The following is a 24,295-nucleotide window of genomic DNA, read 5'->3' as shown; positions in this document are numbered from 1 at the left end:
GCCCTGCCCCGCCGCCATGTGCTGAGCCTGTGCCTTCCTCCTTCTCAGAGCCAGCAATAGAAGGTATGGGATTTTCCTTTTGTGGTAATTACCCTCTTTTTTAATCTAAGGAATAGCTTGATATACAGGTAGGGCTTTGATAATGGGCACATATGCAGGGCAATGTGAGAGGGCTCTGTGTATTTAATTTGAAGTGGATTGGACAATCTGTTGATATTTAATATATGTTTTATTTTTTCTAAAAACTTTTTTAAAAAAAGTCCTAAAAGTTGCTTGTTCCATGGCAGAAAATTACAAAACCTTCTGGAACTGAAGCCCCACTTTGGACCATCATTCCACCCCCCCATGTGGAGGAATCTGCTCTTTGCTTTCATAAAGAAAGGGTAAAGCAACCCCTTTTTGCTCCACCCTTTAGATAATCTGGAATGGCTTGGAACATAGGAAGCTGCCTTATACCGAGTCAGACCACCTGTCCATCTAGCTCATTTTTGTCTACACAGACTGGCAGCTGCTTCTCTAAGGTTGCAAGCAGGCGTCTCTCTCAGCCCTATCTTAGAGATGCCAGGGAGGGAACTTGGACCATTCTGCATGCAAGCATGCAGGTGCTCTTCCCAGAGCCACCCCATCCCCTAAGGGGAATATCTCACAGTGCTCATATGTCTCCCATTCAAATGCAAACCAGGGCAGACCCTCCTTAGCAAATGAGACAATTCATGCTTGCTACCACAAGACTGGCTCTCATCCCTACTTGGCACAGGGCTATGATATTGAGCACAGATATATGGCAGAGTGGCAGGGGGCCTCTGTGTATTTAATATGAAGTGGATTGGTCAGTGCATTGATTTTTTAAATGATTTCCCTGTACTGCAGTAAAGCTGCCAGAAAGAGTTCTCTCTATCCATAGAGTACTTCATACCTAGTGAAAGTGGAGCTAACTGTAAACAGCTGAATAAACAAACTATATCTAGTATGTAAATGCACTATGCTCAAGTTGGTTTGCAATCCAGAAGCTCTGAGTGAGAGCTGTGAAGCAAGGGGCATGTGTTGTGCTTTTAACGTTTTTCCTTACGAATGCACTATATGTCCAAGCTGGTTGGACATGTCTAAACTCACTCACTCACACTATTTACACAGTATGTCATCAGTCAGTATGAGTCTGTAATCATATGAAATGTTAAGAAGGCCCTGCACATACTGATTCGCCCTCAGCCCCACACCAGTTGGGTAGGGTGGAAAGGCTTCCAGGTGTGGGGTGGGGAAACAGACAGCAGTTACAAATTTTTTAACTTCACAAGAAAACTTTACTTTATAACAGTTCAATTCAAATCAATATGTCTTTTGGAAATTGAGTACACAACTGCAACTATACACAAGGAAGGAATAAAATACGAGCAAACACATCCAAACTATCCTGCACTAATACTGGGCCCTAACTCAGAGTCCTTACCAAGAGACTGCTTGCAATCACCCTTTGTCAGCTTCTGCAGCAAGCCTGGCTTGTCCCTGGCTCAGCCTCAGATCCTGCTCTTCCTTTCCAGTTCTGGGGGTTCAGTCCCAGACCGTTTCTTCAGCTGCTTTGGGAGTGACTCAGCCGTCTCCCTGTGATTTCTCAGCTCTCTTTCCAGCATCAGCTCTCATTCTCTCTCAGATTGTGACAGCAATTCCTCCTCTTGAACTCTCTTCGGCTCTTCAACTTGCACTGCACTAACCAACTCCTCCACTTGGACTCTTCAGCTCTCCAACTTGTACTTCACTAAACTCTGCTGAAGTCAGCCTCCACATTTTTTCAAACAAACCAATCAACACAACTCAAGTTCCCTTGCTTATTTTAAAACATACCTAGTCAAATCATACCCTGTCTTCCCTCCAGAATCAAATCAATATAATTCTTCTCCCTACAAAACCAAACTGTAGAACAGGAGCTGTGAACATTTGACCCCTGCTCAGATCTTTAACATAGGGAGTAAGTAAAACAATTGCAATACAGAAGTCTAATATACAAAAAGAGGATGTTCAGGCCTCATTCCTTCACACAAGTACACAAGCCCTACAAAAACCAGTCTCCTAAATGGTGTAGTAGATTCAGGGGCGTATCTAGGGGTAGGGCAGGCAGGGCACATGCCCTGGGTGCCACTTGAAGGGGGCACCATTTTGTAAAAAATTTTTTTTAAAGAAAATGGCTGCCAAAAACAAAATGGCCACCGTGCATGCTCAAATGGCCTCTGTGAGACTCTAGGTCATGCCAGGCTTTGCAGAGGCCATTTGAGCATGCGTGGTGGCCATTTTGTTTTCAGTGGCCTTTAAAAAAAAGAGATTATTTTTAAAAACGGCCACTGCACATACTCAAATGGTCCCTGTGAGGCCCTAGAGGCCAGCGGGGTGAGGGGGAATCTATGCAACCCCCCCAGCCTTTAGGAAGCCCCCCAAAGGGGCTACGGGTAAAAATAATAATTATTATTATATAATATAAGACACTGTACACATATTCAGATTGGCACTATGTACAGAGAATCAGGGCTTGTGAATACTGAGCTGACGCTTAAGAGCTAGGATTGTATTCATTTGCTCTTACTTTGCTTCTTGTGATGTGAGTTAAATGTGATGTCTTGCTAATATGGCTATTAATGGTGAGTTTGTCTTTGAATCAGTGTGAAACCCTTAATATTAAGGCCCATTGGGAGTTTCTTGCTCTCTTTCTCTCATTTTAACTATCTTTCTGAAAGACTAGAATATATTCCAAGCAGTGACACAGTTTACTCTGCATATCCTTTAATTATTTACAGAGTATCTGGGAAAAGTCAAATTCTCTATTGATTTTTAAAACTTATGTAATGGTGATGCTACAATGCATAGTAGAGAATTAGACAGGCACTTCTGTTTAGTTTTCCAAGTACATCTCCACATAGTATTTGGGTATTTCATGAGCCCCCACATACTGAAATTTGTAGTTTTCCAGCATTTTTTGGTCTGGCTAAGTCTACTGCTAAATCGTTTTTGAAATATTAAAAGATTAAAGAGCTTGATTTGTATTTTTCAGCTGATATTATGGTAAAGTTATCTGAAAGATGGGTGTCAGATGCTTGGACAGGGGGCGCAATTTCAGTGTTTGCCCTAGGTGCTATTTTCCCTAGATACGCCTCTGAGTAGATTCAATACATCACCATAACAGGCACACGAAGCCATGTAAGATCAGCTTACATGTGAGATGCTGAAGACTGGATCTGATAACCTGGACATTTCTCACAGCAGGCTTTACCACGAGTTTACTGCGAGGCTTTACTATGAGTTTGAAGTTACCCCCAAAAAACTGACACAAAAAAGTGGATATAACTCCAGATATAAATTGGGCTACACTGTAATATGTGATGAAAAACCTGAATCGTGGCTGAAGTGCTCCCCGTTAGCTTGCAGGGACTTGGGCGTAAATCTGGCAGACATGTGAATGCACACCCTCCATCCTGGAGGAGATGTGAGCTAAAAGCCCTGTGTGAAAAACACCCTGGTTTGTTAAGTAAGAGATGTGGGATTGTTTTTTTTAAAACAAGTGTTTAGGGCTCATTTATTTTTAATGTCCCTTTGCAAAAAATAATGTGTGTATGTATGTATGTATGTATGTGTGTGTGTGTGTGTGTGTGTGTATATACACCAGTCACATTAGGCCCATTACATTAACGGGCGCTAGAAGAACGCCGGGCCGCCCCCGCCCCGCCGCACCACCATCACCACGTGGCCGGCGGGGCCAAGTGTGGCCGCCGCCGCCAGCGGGCCCAGTCCCCCCCACCGCAGCTGCCGCCACCAGTGGGCCCAGTAACCCGCCGCGGCCGCAGACATCGGGCCCTGCACCCCGCTGCAGCCGCAACCACCGCCATTGGGCCCAGTCCGCCCGCTGCGGCCGCCACCGCCCCCATCGGGCCCAGTCACCCCCCGCCACCGCAGCCCCCATCAGGCCCAGTTGCCCCGCCGCGGCCTCCGCCACCATCGGGCCCAGTCCCCCTGCCGCCGCCGCCCCCATCAGGCCCAGTCGCCCCGCCGCGGCCTCCGCCGCCATCGGGCCCAGTCCCCCTGCTGCGGCTGCGGGGAGGGCACCTCCCCGACGCTCCCAACATGGCAGCTGCCGCCCGCTCCGCTTCCCTTTCGCCGTGTTCTGTGCACGCGCGCGCCACGCATGCGCAGAACACCCACCGGAGACACGGACGCAGACACGGACACAGGCACCCTAGCGTGTGTGTGTGTGTGTGTGTGTATATATATATATATATATATATATATATATATATATATATATTAGGGCTATCAATGAAAGGATTTTTAGCTGACCATTTAATTTCAAGTTCATTTGCATTAATTTGCATGTCAAAACATTTGAGATCATGAAGAAAGTGTAAAATAAACACAAATGTGCCATTAGTTATTAAGAGGAAAGCGCTTCTTAAATATTTCATTTTTTCACCTATTTCCAATTGCAGTACCTCACCAGAACCAAAATAGTTCCTCCCCAGAATAAACAAGTATGCACTTAAATTCACAACTGCACTGATTGAAATTCTGAAGCTTTGTCCACTAATTAATCAATTAAATTAACTGAAATTTTTATTGATTAAGATAATAAAAAGGTGCAGCCTCCATGCATGTATGTGGTCATGCGCCTAGCTGCTTTTTATTCTTTGCAAAGACCTCACTACCCTCATTTTTATCCACCCAAGAACATGTCCCTGAATTGAAGCCTCTATTTTCAGCCTGATTTTTGTCCCATTAAAAAATCCCAAATTAATATTACCACAAAAAACACATGGATGCTAATGATAAAATCAGTTAGCTAGCAGAACATAGCTTCACCCCCACTAAGCGCTATCTGAGCTGCACAGGCCAACCTATTATAACAGATCTGTTCTTGTTTTCAGCCTTGCACTGACAGCCTAGAATAGTTGTATTCTTTCTCCTTGTTCTACAGCCACAATCAAATTTGTAAGCTAAATGCTCAGCTGTCAGGTTTTGTAGAAGTCACATTTTATTTTAATAAAACCTCCTGAGAGCGTGACATCTTCTCATTAAAGTACATATTGAAGACTCTGAGCTTGGTTAAGTGAACCCCATTTAGTCTTCAGGCTTAAAAATCAGTGAACCAACATGAATTATTTGCAATCAGACAGAATACAAACAATAACTTTAACTGATGTATCTTATTTCCAGCTTTTAAAGATCAATTCCATTTACTAAATCCTAACAGCCACAACTTGAGAATTAGTCTCTTCATTAGATACACTTCACCAGGACTGTGCGAAATAGTTTCAGTTTGGGGACTGCCTCAGAGCTTTATAGGCGCCCCTATTTGCTTTGGTCCTACTTTGGCGAGTCCTCCTTTGCTTTGGATATTACAGGCTCCCAAAGCAAAGCTTCAGTACTTGGCCTCACCCCCCAAACTACTTAGGCCCAAGCAGGGGGCCAGACACAAACCACTTTCCTCACTCCTGGCCATGAGGGAGCAGGCAGCCATCTTCCATTACTTGACTTTTAAAATGACCTTAAAAATAATTCCCTTGGAGTTCTGAGAATGGCCCAGGTCCCCCTAGGTAATGTAGTCTTTTCTGAGGCTGCAGCTATGAGCTCAGCATAAGAAAAGACAACAAATTTCAGAAATATCCACACTATTCCCAGAACTGTAGGGGAAGGGGAAACAATCATTTTAAGAGTCAAGCTGCAGAAGATGGCTGCCTGCCCCCTTGTGGCTGAGAGTTAAGATCGATGGAAGCAGCCTGTCTCTTGCTGGGTTCTATAAGTAATTTAAGAGTGAGGGTGGGAAGAACCCAAGTGAAACTTCAGGGGAGCCAAAGGGTTCAGCCTTGTATGCTTCAGCTCCAACCTAATAGTGCTTTTTTGAGCCATACCATAGTGGCCCAAAGCTGAATAAGCTCCTGAAGTTTTCTACAGTCCTGAAGTCCACACTTAAAGCTTTTTAATTTATAGAAAGCAAAGAGAGTCATACCAACCAACTCAGCATCAGTTAATATAATAATACGCACTATCCAATTCTAAGAATATTTACTCATATGTCAGTCCCATGATATTCAGTGATGCTTACTAGGTGAATATGCAATAGATTGCATTCATAATAAATCCAAATCTCAGCAGAATTCCAGTGCATTTTGTCATGTACACCAGTTCTTCATCATGGGAACTGAGGCTGCAATCTGGTGCATGCTTACCCGAGGCTAAATACCATAGAAATTAGTAGGACTTGTGGAGTGGGGACTACAATTATTATCACCAGAATCCATATCAAGATGAACTGCAAAGGCTCTGTGGTGAAGACCTGCAATGTATGTTATGTTTGTTTTCTTGCTTAAAAGCAATACTTCTCCAGCAGCAAATGTAAGCTGGTTACTCTGTTTGAAGAGAAGGTAAAGAGGAGTGGAGGAACAGGTATTTAACTTTGCCTCATGAAAGAGAATGCGGAGTTTGTGGACAAGACACACAGTACACTGCAGCAAGGAAAACAGCAGAGCGATGCTATGGAGGAGGCAGGTGAGATCTCTGAGAGAGAGGAAACTGCATGGAAAAGATTGATTGCCAAGAGCTGGATAATCAGAAGGCATTTTGAACTATTGGAACTAAGAAATCACTTGCATATCTTTCCAATGAGAGTTGCTCTGAGTATGCTGATGGACAGGGGCGTATCTAGGGTGGGGCAGGCAGGGCACGTGACCCGGGCGCCACTTGAAGGGGGGGTGCCATTTTTAAATTTTTTGGGGGAAAATTTAAATGGCCACTGAAAACAAAATGGCCACTGTGCATGCTTAAATGGCCTCTGTGAGGCCCAAGGCCATGCCAGGCCTCACAGAGGCCATTTGAGCATGCACGGCAGCAACCGTACATGCTCAAATGGTCCCTGCAAAGCCCTAGAGGCCAGCAAGGGGAGGGGGAACCTTTGCAGACCCACCCCACAGCCTTTAAGAAGCCCCCAAAGGGGCTACAGGTATTTTTTTTAAAAAAAATAATATAATATAAGTCACTGTACACATATTCTGTTTGGCACTATGTACAGAGAATCAGGGCTTGTGAATAATGAGCTGAAGCTTATGAGCTAGGATTGTATTCATTTGCTCTTACTTTGCTTCTTATGATAAGTGAGTTAAATGTGATGTCTTAATAATATGGCTATTTAATGGTGAGTTTGTCTTTGAATCAGTGTGAAATCCTTAGTATTAAGGCCCACTGGGAGTTTCTTGCTCTCTTTCTCTCCTTTTAATTGTCTTTATAAAATACTAGAATACATTCCAAGCAGTGACACAGTTTACTCTGCATATCCTTTAATTATTTTCAGGATATCTGGGAAAAGTCAAATTCTCCATTTATTTTTAAAACTTATGTAATAGTGATACTACAATGCATAGTAGAGAATAATATATTAGTTTTCCAAGTACACCTCCACATAGCATTTGGGTATTTCATGAGCCCCAGCATACTGAAATTTGTAGTTTTCCAGCATTTTTTGGTCTGGCTACATCCTTTCTCCTTGGTACATGGATCCAGAATATCAAGGCTTATCAAGTTCTCTGATCACTACTTCTTCCTACTAGGGATCTGCAAATTGATTCAAATTTCAATTGATTTGACTCAAATCTGGGTGATTTGGGGTATTTAAATTCAAATCGAATCACCCCTTCAAAAGAGTGATTAGATTCAAATTTGAATTAAATTTTTGAAATTTGATTCTTATTCAATTTGAGGGTTGTTTGGCACCTTTCAGAAACCATTCAGCCCCTGATTGGTTATGCCTAAACAGGCTCAAATTGATTCAAATTTGATTCAAATTTAAAATGAATTTTTGAATTAAATTCAAATTCAAAATGAATTTTTGAAATTCAAATCTAATTTGATTCTAATTCATGTTGAATAGAAAAATTCAATTTGTGCATATCCCTACTTCTTACACACGCACATAGGAATGGATGAATGAGAATGAATGACACTACTGAAAAGCACTGGGAGGAAAGGTAAATGATCTTGGAGATCATGGTCTTCTTATCCATTCTTCCTGTAAAAGGAAGAGGGCTACAAAGAGAGAGAAGAATACTTCAGGTGGATGCCTGGTTGTGCAGATGGTACCAATGAAAGTGTTTCAGTGTCTAACTCAAGGAGGTCATCCTGAATGTATGGAAGGCCATTGTGCACATGGAAGCACAGACCAAGGGGATTCCCTGCCCTCTGGCCACAACCACCGTTCCCAACACTTTGGACCCGTAAAATACCTTGTTGTCACCTACACATGCAGGGTAGGGGACTTCCACACCTAGCTTCCAATCATGCTCATTAGTAGATGACCAGGACTAGGAAACACTTGCACCTGAAGGCCACCTGCGGACCCCATGCACTCTTTTCCCTGCACGAGAAGAGTCTTCATTGTGCCCACTATTTGATTCATGGGAGGAGGAGATGGCAGAGGAAAAGGCGGAAGAGGAGAGGCAACTGAACGCAGACCTGGCTGATGATAATAGTGTTTCCCCTCCATCTCTGGACAGGTGTGTGGGAGCATTCCACAGTAAGGGCCAGCTTGTTAACACTGAGTGTGCAGCCCACTTGAGGAACAAGAAGGTAGATAGGCTCCAACACGTGAAGGGCATGGTGCCGTGGATGGCAGCCGCCAGCAAATACTCCAGTCATACTCTGGAGCCCATGGCACCCTCTGGGACCATTTGCAATAGCCAGTCAAAAGAGGATGTAGTGACTCTCATTCACAGCAGCTGTTCTCTAGCACCACCATCAAGGTCCAAGGGGGTGCCTGTTCTGGCAGCTGTCACTTAATGTGACTGCCTTTTGCCTTGGAGCCAGACCCGCCTGCCTAGAACGGCCAAGTGTGTCCAGGAATAGCTGATTGTGCTAGGAGCTGCCAAGCTCACCTCTTCTTCCCTGGGAGCCAATGGGAGGGAGGTGTGTGACACAGTGAGGCTGTTCTCACGAGCTGCCAAGAGTGGGCTAAGGTAGTCAAGCCCACTCTTGGCTGCTCGTGAGAAGCACGAGGCAAGTGGCTGCTGGTGCTGCTGCAGCAACCCTGCCTGCGAAGCCCGCAGCTTAAACACGGCCAGGAAAGCAAGTGCTCCCTTAGCCCCGTTTCCTGGATTGTCTGCCAGCCCCAGCTGCCTGCACAGCCCCAAGAAGACTGCTGGCACCGGGAGATACCCACAATGCATTGTGCACTCATGTGGTGTATTATGGGAGTTCCAGGAGGGGGGGAACAATGTGTTCCAGCCACTGACCCTCCGTGCTGCCAGAGGTCGTGGAGGATCGTTTGGATGTGTGATTCGCACACCCAGTGCCCTCCATGGATTGTCTGTGGGGAAGATAAGGTAATGAAAGCTTCCTTCCCACCCACCTGCCCAGCCCTTCTCATGGATCATGAGAAAGGGCTCAGTGAAGCCTTGCCAGAGTAAGGGATACCGAGAGTTGCTGCTGCTGGGTTGAAACTCATTATCCAAATGGGGACATTGCTTCCCGGCAAAACTGGCTTCATCCTTGTCTTAGCTGGGCCCCAGTCATCATTCGCATTATTGTGAGAACACAGTCTAAGTGTTCATTCCTGCTTTCCAATATGATGCCATTTGTGCAGTACAGGTCAACTAAGGTGTGGGTTTTTAAAAAATGTACATGCAGAAAAGTGAGGAAACACACATACACACACACACACACACACACACAGAGACATCTAGAGTTCCCACTTTTTTGAGTAATTTGCCTTATTAAGCAGTTCAACAAAGCACACGGCTCTGTTCCAATTTGTTCTCCATTCAACTCCAATGACATCAAGAGACTGAAAGGAGTAGAAGCCTTAATAGGATCATGACCTCTTTAAAAGGTTCCTGGTACAGAGGGCTGCTCTATTTTTCTGTTCTTTGTTGCCAGATGTGTGACACAATAGTGCTGAAGCCTTCTTTCAAAAAGGATTTCCATGCTGTCTGAGAAGAAGCATGGATTTTCTGAGCTTGCTTTACTCTTATTTATGTTAAGTGAACCCCTTCCTTTGAATGGACATTATTCATTTGAAAATGAGCTCATCACTCAATACCATCATATTGTACGTGTGGCTTGCTCTACTTTCTGCTAATGCTACCAGTCAGTTCAGAAATGAATGTGAATTCTAAAATTAAAAAAGTGGGGGGTGGGGGCAACTTTCACTTCACTGTCATTTTCTAAATTACTGCAAAAACATAATACATAAATTTAAAAATGCAAAGTCCTGTCCCTTTATAGAGGAACCAGTTTTTTGTTTTGTTTTTTAATTATTGTCCCCTGTATAAATAAATACATATAACATACAATAACTAAACTCCTCAAGCCTACCCATTACAAATTAATATACTGCTGGATAACAGAACAAGTACGGTAGAGGAGCAAACATCTATGTAAAAATTCCATTTTTTTGTTTTTTGTTTCCAGATAACTATCTTTCCATGCGTGATAAAGACTATTTTATCTTGGGCTGGTAGTGTACATAAATAAATGGCTCCTCATCACCCTATCCAAAAGGGAATATACCAAAAATTCATAATATAAAAGAAAACAAGAACAAATTAAGTAACATATTGCAGTATGAAAACCCTACTATCAAAAGGATACAATGAACTGAAGATGCACTGAGAACATTGAGAATCATATAATACCACCATTCACTAGAACTGAATTCTCAGTAGTTGGTCCTGCACTGCCCCTTGCTGGAGCTTCACATAAATTATTATGTGCTTTCTAATGGAAAACACTAATTAGCCCATAGATTGCTTCCCCTCACCTGAGCAATTGGGCATACCATCAATTTAAAAACAGCAGAGTTCCGTAACCTCCAAATCAGAGGGTTAATCAACATTTCATTAACAAATTATGGAACATTTTAAAAAAACAACCAACAGTAAACCTTCACAAGCTCCGTTGATTTTTTGCATCCTACAGATGTTTGCTAGTAGAAATCAAAACAAGTTGTAATAGAATGTACTTTTAGATCAATGGGAGTGTAGCATCTTACAGCAGAATAAGTGGCAAGCAGCCTGAGAAACTCATGACACTTGGTAATGAGCATGCTGCAGCATTATGCAGGTGCCTTCATTAGCTATTGTTTCTTTGGACAGCTAGAAAAGCAGGTTTCTTACCTGTAACTGATGCTCTTCGGGTGCATTCACACGTATAAGTGCTGTGCCTGTGCAGAGCTCTGTTTGGAATGGTATGCATTTTTGTTACAATATGTTGCAATAAGCCTACATTTTGTTGACCTCCATTATGAAGTATATGGCAAAGGGATATAGGAGAGAGATTATACTCATAGAGTATCAGTGTGACTATGACCCTGCTGAAGGAAATGCACCAGATTGTTAGATATTCCTGTAAATTGTGATGTCATTTCTGATGTGTCATGTTGGCATCACTCATAACAGTGAACAAAACCTGAGATCCTACTATTCTGCTAGGTAAGCCTTTATGGTATTGTTTATAATCGGAAATATATTATGTTTCAGTATGAAAAGGAAAGTTTTGACACTTAAAGAAACAGTAAAGCTGTAGGGTAAGCATAAATGCTTGTCATTCTTGAAAGGACCAGGTTCCATCCACCGTGAGGGAGAGGCCAAGTACTCCATATTCCCACAAGGGGTATCCACTGTGATGGTATGGAAGTGGCTTTGGGGAAGAAAGTGGTACTCCTTTTATAAAGGTCCTCAGATAGGATCAACATAAAATAGACTGGAAAATGGGCAGTGATACATGGAGGCTTTTGGACTCTGTCCATATTGGATCCGAGGGCAGTTAGAAATCACATGTGCAGTGGATGCACTCATAGGCAAGCTGCAATGTATTGAGGTCTATCACTACAAAACTCAGGCATTTACAAGAGAGGATGGTAGGAATGGGGATAATGCGAGTATTTGTTTTCCTGAATTAGTTCACAATCCAAAGATCTGAGGTCTTGTCAGAGGTATAATATTATTAGATGTTCTCCAGGGATTCATTGACTTAAGGTTGGCCATTGTGGGTTCCCAACAGCGGCTGCCATCAACCCTTGTGAGAGACTTTTATACAAATCACATTGTAAAGTCATGAGAGCAGAGCTGGATGGTGAAAAAGGGAAGCACAGTTCTGTAGCATAGACCTGCAGCATCCACACTTCTGCATTTGTCAGGGTGAAAAGCATAGATATATAAATCCTATAGTGTCTGGAATATAGTTGACTGACTGGTTACAGATTCTGAATAGATATCTTAGGAAAGGGAGTTCAATACAAAGCAACAATATTCAGCTTTACAATTGTCATCAAGTCAAAGAAATATCCTATGCTGGTCATAAATGTGTATATACCGCCCCAGAAATCACACGCTAGCATTAAGATGATATGGGAAGGCCTTGAAAATTATATTGACAATCTCTTGGTACAATTCCAAAATTTCTACTTCATTATAAGAAGTGACTTCAATGCCAGAATGAGGCCAAAGGATGACCATTTGTATATAACCAATCAAAGCTACCCACCGGAAAGGAACTGTCCGCCCCCACTCCAGAGATGTCAGTCTAAAGATCAGATATTCAACCTAGCGGTCCTTTACTTGGTTCTTACAATGAATGCATTAGATCTATTTGGGCTAAACAGGGCAATGGAGAAAGATACTGTGGGCAAGTTCATCCACTGGTCTGGGCTAAGAGCGAGTGTTTTGGATTACATATTTGTCTCATGAAATGTGCTGAGCTCTCTGATTCAATTTAACATAGAGGGATGAATAGAGAGTGATCACCATCCGCTGTTCCTTACCCTAGAAATTTTAGGGGAGGGAGTACTCCTCAAGGAAGTTCCCCAGTTTGACCTCTGTGAAGGTTCTAGGTTAATAAGGGCCAGTTGGTCTTCATGATTAGAAGAGCATCTTCTGGCTACAGATGACTTTTTGCAACTCCATGCACTCCTCCTGTCAGAGCCCACAAATGTTGGTGTCCTTATTAACTATCAAACCCTTGTCCAGAAGATCCAGCACTGTCTTTGTCAAGCTACTAAAACCAGCTCCAGTGGGAAATGTAAATCTTATAGTTGGTTTGACCAAGATTGTATTGCAGCAAAAAAGTGCCTTGTCACAAAATTCAAGTTGTACAGGGCTAACATGGATGTGGTGACAGCTCAAAAAATATTAGAACAGAAGAAGCAAAATAAATCAATAAGAAAGAAAATGAGAATTGCAATAAGGGAATCCTAGGAACAGTTATATACAGCCTCCAGAACGAAAGACTCCAGAGCATTCTGGAGGATTGTGTCGACCAGTTCCAATGGGAACTCCTCAAAGCTGGGGTGTTACATCTCGGCAGATACCTGGGTGACACATTTTAAGACTTATACTTGGCTGACTATACCAGGGATACATCCCTTCTGCTTCATTTAGACTGTCTTCCTGCTTGGTCTCCTGTCACCACCCAATAAATTGTTAGCTTAGTGTCCCAGTTAAAATTGGGCAAGGCACCTGGAGTAGATCTGATCCCTGTAGAGCTATCAAAAGCAAATATTGATTGGCGGGCCCCAGTTTTGGCAAAACTTTTTTCTTATATTGATCGGGTATATTGAATGGGTACTGCAGTTATTGTCTCTATCTACAAGAAAGGTCAATGTTTCAATCCATCTATTACCAAATAAGCTTGCTGAGCATAGTTAGTAAAATGTATGCCACACATCTCTGTAACAAGCTTATTGACTGGGTGGAGCAATAGAATATCCTTAGGGATGAATAGGCTGGGTTCCGAGTTGGATGGTCCACATTGGACCAGGCCTTGGTTTTATGGCATTTGACTGAAATGTGTGCTGGTAAACCCTCCTCCTCTCTATATGCAGCATTTATTTATTTTAAAGCCACCTTTGACTCCATCACCGGATTACGACTCTGAAGCAAACTGTCCAACACCTCCATGGACCCACAATTACTCCTGCTCATCCATATTCTATATGAAAAGACTTCACTGAAAGTAAAGTGCAGTAACAAAGGTCATCTCTCTGAACCTGTAGCTATGCGGAAGGGGGTTAAGCAAGGATGTATCCTTGCTCTTTTTCTGTTTAATTTCTGTATTAATTTTTAAATTCCCCTTCTGTTCTCCATTCACCTAAGCTAGCAGGCTGACCCATCTCAATCCTACTTTATGCCGACGATGAGGCTATACTGTTGAGGACATTAGTTGGTATGAGGAGAGCACTACAAAACTTACACAGTTTTGTGAAGATGAGTTCCTAGTCATAAACACCCAAAAGACTAAAGTTATGGTATTTGCCAAAAGACTGGAAAAACACAAATGGTAAATTAACGGGAATGGGGTTGAGCAGGTTAGGAGCTATAAGTACTTGGGTATAGTTTTTCATGCAAATGGTATATGGGGGGCACAATGTGAACATGCTGCAGAAAGTGCACAGGAGTGCATCTGCTATACTATTTTTTTCCACACTAGAGGGGGCTATTTCATCCCAGTGGCTGTTAAGGTATACCGGGTCAAAAATAGTGGCACAAATGTTATACGGGGTCCAGATCTGTTCCACCTGTATCTTCAAACCCATGGAAGTGGTTCAGTCAAGATTCCTTCTTGCCATATTCCAGGTGCCTAGATGTGTTTCAAATGCCAAATTATTTCCATCTTACATGTTCTTTTATACTGTTTATATTATATGGACATTTGCATTGCCTGGAGTGAGCCACTTCTAAAAAATACGGCAGGTCAATCGGAAGAGTATTACAGTTCCTTCCTTCTGGCAGACCAGTATACAGCAATTACAGCTGGGGTAGCAAGATTCTGTGCCACAGCATGTAAACTGAGATGGGAGCAGTTGATCAAACTTAACTGAGACCTCTGTATGTATATGTTCTGATGCTCTACTACCCAGTCCTGTTGTTTTGATTTTATTTTACTTTAATTTTATTTTTAATTTTATCTTTTGGTTGCTGGTCATTGACTGTAATAATAAAATCCATTCATTCATTCTGCATTACAAAGGAACTCAAATCAGGTGGATCTCCAAATGTCACCCATAGTAGTAGTTGTAGGAACCTTGATTCACCAAGATTCTGGACAGGAAGGTGTCAATATAAAGATTCCAGGCAGGAATTAAAGTGTTCAACATTGTAGCCCAATTCAGACCTTATTTAACAGAGGCCGTACTCACATACAACCTCCAAAAAAGCACCAGATGTCCTACCAGACCGAGGAGAAGCATCCTGTAAGCATGATGTTGTGTGCTTCCATGATAGGAGCACCAAGTGTTCTTGATGCAAACTGCCCATATTAGTATCAAAATCCAGGTAGGTACTAATATGGGGAAATTAATACAGCAAAGCATAGGATAAGCACCCAGGCACCGGGACTAAAGGCAATGTTGGGTACCAAACCTTTTGTCCTGTCCTGTCCTGTCCTGTCCCATACTGCAAGGTCTACGGGGGTTGGTGGCCAGCCAAGGCAGCCAAGCAGAACAGCAAGGCTGAGGCTTTTGGGTAGCACCATGGCCAGAGCCATGGGGCACGTTTGACCCAGCATCAGACAGGTAGACTGAGCCCTGAAATACTCAGTCTGAAATCCCAGTCCACTCTTGCTAGGCTCTGCTCTGATCAGAAAGCAACTTTTTAAAGGGGTAGCCTCCTGGTTTGAAGACTGGCACTCCTCCTCCTCCTCCTCCTCTCCAGTTGATCCTGCTTTGTTCACTGCCAGCACTGATGCTCATATATTGGGGAAAATATTGGAAGAATACGAATACAATGGATATTTATATATCACTTTTCAACAAAAGTCCCCAAAGCGGTTTACATGAATATAAATAAATAAAATGGGGCTCTCTGTCGCCAAAGGGCTCACAATCTAAAAAAGAAACAAAATAAATGCAACAAGAACAACAACAGACACTAGAGGGATGCTGTACTGGGGATGGCTAGGGCCCGTTGATCTCCCCCTGCTAAATAAAGAGGAGGGACTAGATTCTTTGGGGTCTCAGGCTCAGAAGAAGTCATATCAAGGAATCCCATCCCTTAACTCCCACTGGATTCAGTGAGGCTGCTTCTGGTCCTGCCTCTTCAGGGTTAAACTCCAAGGCTTCCTCAGGCTCTGGATCATCACTGGGGTCTGGGGCTATGCCTGGTGCTACCTCTGCTTCTTCAGGACTAAGGCTCTGGGCTGCCCTCAGGACCTGGACCTGGACCTGCCTCTTCAGGGTCAGATTGAGTCACTGATGAAAGTTGGGCTCATGACACCCCTGAACTGTGTGTTGGGGAGTACTAGGCATCTGTACACAAATAGGTATCAATATAGTAGTTCAACATCAAGTGTTGAACTGTGTGTTAGTGAGTGAGTGAAGAGGACAGTACCTGGGACTGTGGATTGTCTGTATAGTGAATGTCAAGGTTTGTTAGGTGCAGAAATACAGTTCAGTATCAAGAGTTGGACAGACTGTGCATCAAGAGCTAGATAAATTATTAATTGTTAAGGAACTGAGTCATCTGTATGGAAGGGGCTAGATATGGAGATGAGCTTGATTTATATACTGAAGACTAGGTGATACAGTAGGTACAGAGGTATTAGAGTGACCATACAGTGAGGACTAGGTACAGAGATCGTAGTTGGACCAAGGGATTGCATTGTCTGTTTGATGACAGTTAAATACCAAGGCTTTGGGAGTCTGTACAGTGAGACCTCAGACCAAAGGTCTGAGACTGTAGTTAGGTGCCAAAGTTAAATTGTCTATTCAGAGAGAGTTAGGAACCAAGGCTTTGAATTGTCCATACATAATCATTTAGGAACCAAGACCCGAGTTAGGCACCAAGGGTTGAATTGTCAATGCAGTGAGTGAAGCAAGGTAGCTGTGGGCAGCATCAGCTAGATGGTACAAGGCTTAGAGCTAGTACCAGGAGAACCAGACAACTAGGGATTAAACCAGTAACCAGAATTTGGGAACATTCATGATATTGAGCCAAGCAGAGAGTCAGGACTCGGGGCAAAACCAATAGTTGCAGGCAAGGAATGTGGCAGAAGTCAAGCTGAGCAGATTGAGGAACTAGGAGTTCTGTAGTTGGTCAGGAACACAACAGAGGTCAAACTAAGTCAACAGTTCAACAAAGTAAGCAAGTCAGACCACCTTGATAGTGAGGCAAGGTCTGCCTCAGAGAAAAACCTCATATATTCTTCTTGCTATAGGGAAACCAATGTTTGATTCCATGGGGCAGAGCTTGTCCAGGGCTTAAAGCAGTGGTGTCAAACTGCCAACCTGTGGACCACATGTGACCAACAAAGATTAATAGACCAGTCCCTGAAGTGCCCCAAGACAAGCCATTGCTGCGTCCCCACCACTCCCCACTGCATGCTGAAGTAGCAGCATTGCTTGCCTGGTCCTGGGAAAAGCTACCACCACTGCATTTCCTCCCCTCCCCCCCACCACACCTACTCTGCTTCCTTTCTTCATAAGCAGAAGCTGTGGGTTGCTTTCTTCCTCTGCTGCCGCCACATTCCTCCCCTCCTCCTCCCTCATGGGAGGGTCTTCAGCACAGGAAGCACTAACCCAGAAGAGGAAGAGAGACAAAGAGGAAGAGGGAAGATGAAGTCAGAAGACAGCATGGGTGCTTTTTTTCTCATCAAGGGAGGAAGGAAGAGAGTGAGAGAATGAGGGAAGAGAAGGAGGAGGAAGAACTAAGAGGAGTTTCAGGGGTGTACAGTAACAGCAGGAGAAAGGGCATGCACATACCTCTTGTTTGTGGGCTCCCCAGAGGCATCTGGTGGGCCATTGTGTGAAACAGGATGCTGGACTAGATGGGCCATGGGCCTGATCCAGCAGGGCTGTTCTTATGGAGAGTAAGGGAGTGGGGAGAAGGTTCTGTTTTTATTGGGGAATGATGTTTTGGAATTATTGATTGTTAAATATCAATTAGCTGTTGAGAACAACAGCTAAATATGATGGTCATGTTTAGGATTTCTTCAAAACACACACACACACACACACACACACACACACACACACACACACAACCTTTCCCTGAGCATATTCTGGTGTAAAAAGTAGTTCATTCAACTAATTTAAGTGGCAAGACAAGGAAGAGGGGAGAGGGAGGAAGAAAGGAAGAGAGTGAGAGAAAGAGTGGGGGAGGAGGAGGAAGACAGAAGGCGGACACAAGGCAACAGAAAGTGGTGCGAGCCTATGTGTGGCCCACCAGAGGAGCATCGGAATCAAATCCATCCCTCTACCCGATTAAGTGACACCCGTGGCCTAAAGGCTTAAAAACCTCCTGCAGTGCAGCAAGCTGCCATGATGGTAGCAACATGGAGAACCTCAAACCAAGCAGAACATGACCGTTGAGACTGAGATGGAGGCTGGAAGGAGTTGCATCTGACAACTGATGATGTTGAGGATATCTCACCTTCCAGTTAATCAAAAGAGTGCAATTCTCTTTTCCGTCTCTCTATTTCTGGCTACTTTTAAAAGACCCTTAGTCATACATGTTCCCTCAGACTTTTCATTATTAAAAAAATATTTTCAACTGATTTACTTGTTTTTATCCTGTAAAATGATTTTAATCCCCCCCCCGTTTGCATGTTTGTTGTATTTTTTAAGTTATGTACACCAAGATGCATATGTTAGGTGCTCTACAAATGTGACAGACAAAATTAAATTCTTTGAGTGGAGGCTATCATTGTCAGGTCACAACTTTAAAAGCCAATTTTCTAAAGAAAAAAGAAAAAATCCTAGGAGGAGTGGTGCACCCATCACCCCCACCCTGGCTATCATGGTCCCAGACCATTTGGGACTTGGGTGAGTATGGAGTGAGTGGGAGTTCGGGTGGCCAACAAGTGTGCCCTTACATCGTGTATATCTGTACTCCATGTGACAGGTACTAGAGAGGACAGTATGCACCATGCCTTCCCAGTTAGGGAGGCATGGTGCATACTGACCTCTCTAGCAATTAGTCTGAACAAACAGTTTTGTTTACATTCTATAATCTATGTATTTGTCCACACCATTGCAATTTGCATTAGATTTTGACAAAACCTTTTGTGGCACTGCTGATTAAAACCTATAAAAAAATAAAAGGGGGGGATCACTATAGCTGAATTTGTTCAAAAGAAAAAGCTCCTCTCTTTCCCTTAGTCCCTCCTAGATGGAGTGATTTAAAATGGCGCACAATGGTTAGATTGAATCAGCCTTCAGGATATTAACACACTTTGAATTCCCAGCATGGCAACTTAGAAGCAGCATGTCCCCCTCAAAGCAATAAGGTGAGGGGTTTTACTAGACCTGGGGTGACAGAGATTGCAAATAAAATGCCAGCTGTTTTACGGCAAACTTCAATAGGATTATTATTAGGTGTACACGGGAGAATCTCAGCTATTTTTATGTTAAACTATAAAAGAGAAGATCACCATAGCCATGTGTCTGTGGCATAAAAAATGAAGTGAACTGACTGATAAAATATTTCTGAATAGAAAATGATAACTTTTGCTAGAATAATACCATCAGCTGCAGAAATGCCTTGGAAGTGGGGGCAGAGTGACTCTCAGTTGAGACTTGTTCCTCTGTCACAAAGCCCGTCAGAGATTGGCAGTATGCCCTCTGACCCCTCAGCAACTGCTGACGGGTGCCAACACCTGATGTTAGTTCTATGAGCGAGCAGTGAGCAGGGCAGCTAGAAGCAGATGAGCGTGCCTAGGAGAACAAAAGGGAGCAGCAGTTGCCATCTTTGTTAACCACTCATATGCCTGCTTTATGAGCTGATGATTGGGGAGGGGGGGAAGGAATAATGTCAGCTAAGGAAAAGAAAAGCAAGCAGTTGCTGCTGTTTCTTCTCCTGGACAGTGGCTGCCCCCACCAATCATGTGCTTGCCTGCTGCAGTGGGTAAGTTAGAGGACAGCAGGGCTGCAGATAGAAGGAATGCTTGAGGAACTCTTTGCTTGATTTTTTTTTTTTTTTTGGTGGGGAGGCACAAATTGAGCAAAAAATTTAAGATATGGGTTATTAAGACTGGTAAGACTCATTACAGTAAAATGCACTACTTTAATTTCAATGGCAAATTCTACTATTTATTTTAAATTATTTTAAATTTAAGCCTACGTTATGCAACTATTCTGATCAACATACTTGCAGTATTAGTATGTTGCAGAATATCCTGCAACATATTTCAGAACTAGATACTGGCACTGCTTTGATATTGTAGGCTAAGACTGTGCAATTTTCTTCTCTGCTCTATGACAGTCAATGCAAGGAAGAACCAAAGCAATGCCTCGAGCTGACCTGGAATGTTAGGTTTCCAAGATAAACTGGGAAACTCAAGGGTGGAGCTAACCAGGTATGCTGACAAGAGTAAAAAGCCAGCACAGGTAAATTATTATTATTATTATTATTATTTATTTACACAGCCAGACAGGTGTTATTGACTGGTCTGTTTTATCCAGACATCGAGTCTTTCCCAAGGACATAGGATGGCTGGATTTTATTGTCAATGTTGTTGCTGTTGCTTGAAGGGGACAGCAGGGGGCTTGAAGGGGGCGGCAGGGAGGTATCCTGCCACCCGAATGTTAACCATGGAGGAGTCATTCGGATATTGAAGCGGGCGGCAAGGAGGTATCCTGCTGCCGGATTTCTACACTAAATACGGCACCAAAGGTGGAAAGTGGCGGGAGGGGTAAGTAAAGCCCCCCCGCCCTTAATGGAACCCCCCACCCTAACCCTTCCGAATCGAACCGCCCCATGTCCGGACCGGTCAAGAGGCCAGTTGAATGGCCTCCGAACCAGTCCGTGCACATCCATAATATATTCCACTCAACTGGAATGACATCTGATGCAACATAAGGCACTACTATCAGAATATTGGTATGATGCCAAAGGACAGATAGTAACTGATTCAGAGAAGATCAAACAGAGATGGAAGGAGTATATAGAAAATCTGTACAGCAGGGATGTCAACATCCAAGATACCCTAGAAGATATTCCCTACTTGTAATAACCTCTAGTACAGGAAGATGAAGTCAAAGCCAAAGAGTACCAAAAAGAAGTCAATATGTGCTTTAATGACTACAGGAAAGCACTGACCATGTCAAGTTGTGGAATCTCCTTAGGAAAATGGGCATCCCAGAACATCTCATTGTTCTCATGAGAAACCTATACACAGGACAGGAAGTCACAGTCTAGCCAGAACACATTGAAACAGACTGGTTCCAGATTGGTAAAGGAGTAAGACAAGGCTGTATATTTTCTCCTTATTTATTCAATTTATATGCTGAACATATAGTGAGAGAAGCTGGATTGGAAGAAGATGAGCATGGTTTTAAAGTTGGAGGAAGAAATATCAATAACCTGTGTTACACTGATGACACCACTCTGATAGCTGAGAATGCGGATGATCCACAAGCCCTAGTAATGAAAGTCAAGGAGCATGTGAAAAAAATGGGACTACGACTAAATGTAAAGAAAACTAAACTAATGACAATGGGTACAGCAACCAGCCTCAGAATTTACAATGAAGACATTGAAGTGGTGGATAGCTTCTGCCTTTTAGGATCGACCATCAAAAGTAAAGGATCTAGCAAATACGCCACAGACTAGCACTTGGTAGGGTTGCAGTGAAGGCTTTGGAAAGGATATTTAGATGCCTTGACATGTCTATACCTACAAAGATTAGAATAGTTCGGAAAATGGTTTTCCCATGACACTCTATGAATGCGCAAGATGTACTTTGAAGAAGCAAGACAGAAAAAGCAGTGACGCTTAAACTGTGATGCTGGAGAAGACTTTTGAGGATACCATGGACATCCAGGAAAACAAACAAATGGATCATAGAACAAATCAATCCAGAATTTTTCACTTGAGGCACAAATGACCAGGATGAAACTATCATACTTTGGACACATTATGCGAAGACCCAGCTCCCTTGAGAAGTCCATAATGCCGGGAAAAGTTGAAGGAAAGAGAAGAAAAGGATGACCAGCAGCAAGGTGGATGGACTCGATTATGACAGCAATGAATGCACCACAGAGAGACCCTAAAGACCAAGTTGAGGACAGATCATCCTGGAGAGAATCTATCTATGTGGTCACTAAGAGTTGACACCGACTTCACGGCACTTAATCAATCATCAGTGAAAACAGAATAGTGCAAACACTGTAATGAGCACATGGAAGCACTTGAATGCACATGCTGGAATCCTTGGATCCTCTCCTTTGAACTTCTCAATATGATTGGGTAATTTTTTGTTCAAAAATCAGTTTAGTTTTGAACTTGCAGTACAACTGTATTAAGATACACTCTGAATGCAAGAACTATATAACTGTAATATCCTTTTCCTGCAATCAATCTGTAAAGCATTTTTTAAGATAGTTTGCAAATCTCACCTATGTCTGCACTAATGGCTACCATTTTGATACCTTTCTTAATTCCTAACACAGCAAACTTGTACAGCATTTAAGTTTTTCATACCTGTATTGCTATCCAATTGAGTGAGATGATTACACCAGTGCTCTTTGATAGCTTCTCCACCTTCTATTTTCTCTCTGGCTTTACTAAAGTTACAGTCAGACAGCTCAATTACTCCCCATTATAAATCCTTTTGATCCTCTGTTTGAAAGCTGTTAATCACATCCAATAACTACCCAGTTAGTTATTGTGCAGTTATCAAGTGGCAGTTGCTTTCAGCTGGCTGTAATAAACTCAGTTGAGCCCTTTCTGTTTATCCTGAAGTTAAAATGGTGCTGTCAAAGTGAAATGCAGTTCTGTCGTGGATATGTCATCACTTGCCATCAGTGCAGAGGATGAAACATTTAATAGATCCATTATATATACACCAAATGATGGACTTTTGTATATTTAAATACATTGTGACAACTCCTGACTTAGAAGGTTCTGGTGATATACTTACTAAGGATGTGCAGAAGTCGATTTTTGCAATTCAATTCAAGTTTGGATCAAATCAGCCTGGTTTGATTCGAGTTCGAAACTGTTACCCTTGAATTCAATTTGAATTTGAATAGATTTGGCCAAATTTTTAAGGGCTGGGGGGACCAAAGTAGGTTAGGTGGCAGGGCCCTATGGGTTCCATCCAACCCCCCAAAGGAATCGGGCAAACAGTGGTTTGGTTTCCCTGTTGCTGAGAAACTTGTGCTGATAAAAAAATTCCTAGCAGAATGTAAAGAGCCAAACTGACTAGTTTGGAAGGCAGCAAAACTAAGGACAGGAGAAATGAGAAGTTTAATCAGTTAAGAGATGAGGATTCCCTGCCAAAGTGAACTACAGGTACCCCTCCTGTAAATTCACAGAATTCATTCCTATTACTAGAAAAGAGGGGGAAGACACATATGAATTATTTAATAGAATGTGAATCTCATAGCATGTGCACGTAGAATAGAATTTCATAGAGATCATTAAATGAGATCATTAAATGGGGATGAACTGGGGACAGGGAATGGTTCTCTTAAAGAGCAAATGGTGGATATTCTGGAGCCATTAAATCTCACAAATGTTGTGAGGTTATACATTCCTTTTGAGTTAATTAAGCATAGTAGGGCCATAAGGGAGAAAAGAAGGGAAACCCATCAATAAGCCAAGTAGCGAATGAGAACAACTCGATATGGATCAAAGTTAGGTACAATATGGTGAGTATGAAATTAATTTCAATCAAGGTACATGGAGAATAATGTGAGCAAATGAAGACTAATTTTCAAGGCCAACAAATGAAAAATTGGGATATTGTGCTATTAAAAAGATCCACCTATTAAGAAATGGCATGTTAATCTTTTGAAACATAGGAGGCTGGAGAAAGTATTAGGGATGTTCAAATTGATTCGTGGCCAAATAGATTCAACTTGAACCTGGGTGATTCAAATGATTTGACGTCAAATTGAATCACCCCTGAGGATTCTTACCAGATTCAAGGTCAAATCAAATCACCTTCAATTTGAGCTTGAATCAATTAGGTGATTCAAGCCTCCATTTTGTCTCCAGCAATCTCCATTTTGCTCACTCTTCTGCCATCACTGCCAGGGGTAAATATTTTATGAATTTTTATGTGTGGATTCTCAGTTGTGAAATGACTTATTCATAGGAAAGAAGTTGTTTCACAATCCTATGAAGAAGTCATTTCACAACTGAGAATCTGCAACACATAAAAATTCCTAAAAATTCATGTTATGGAGCTGGTTAGGATTAGCTGGCAGATTTTACTCCCCTTCCTCCCTTGCTGTCTGGAAAGAGCCCAGGAGAAATATACTGATGTTACTTCACATATGATAATACCAAATGATAATACCAAATGGAATGTAGTCTCCTAGAAAAGCTGCAGACAA

General features: G+C 42.6%; 1 protein-coding gene across 13 annotated transcripts in view; it reads right to left on the bottom strand.

The window, feature by feature from the left end:
* LOC128329859 (poly(rC)-binding protein 3-like) overlaps nucleotides 1–24,295 on the bottom strand; it is a 469,417-nt gene that overhangs the window by 209,080 nt on the left and 236,042 nt on the right. The window contains exon 1 of one of the 13 annotated variants that reach the window (XM_053261683.1): nucleotides 17,714–17,732. The exons of 10 other annotated variants lie outside the window; for them this stretch is intronic. The gene's annotated coding sequence lies outside the window, so the exon portion shown is untranslated. Of the gene's footprint in view, nucleotides 1–11,135; nucleotides 11,160–17,713; nucleotides 17,733–24,295 lie in introns of those variants that run through there. 2 more of the 13 variants (XM_053261680.1, XM_053261684.1) reach the window with 2 other exon arrangements.

The sequence above is a fragment of the Hemicordylus capensis genome, chromosome 6 (genome assembly GCF_027244095.1).
Source record: "Hemicordylus capensis ecotype Gifberg chromosome 6, rHemCap1.1.pri, whole genome shotgun sequence".
NCBI classification, from domain to species: Eukaryota; Metazoa; Chordata; class Lepidosauria; order Squamata; family Cordylidae; genus Hemicordylus; species Hemicordylus capensis.
Note: the sequence above shows the minus strand (reverse complement) of the source record. Positions and strands in the feature narration are given on the sequence as shown.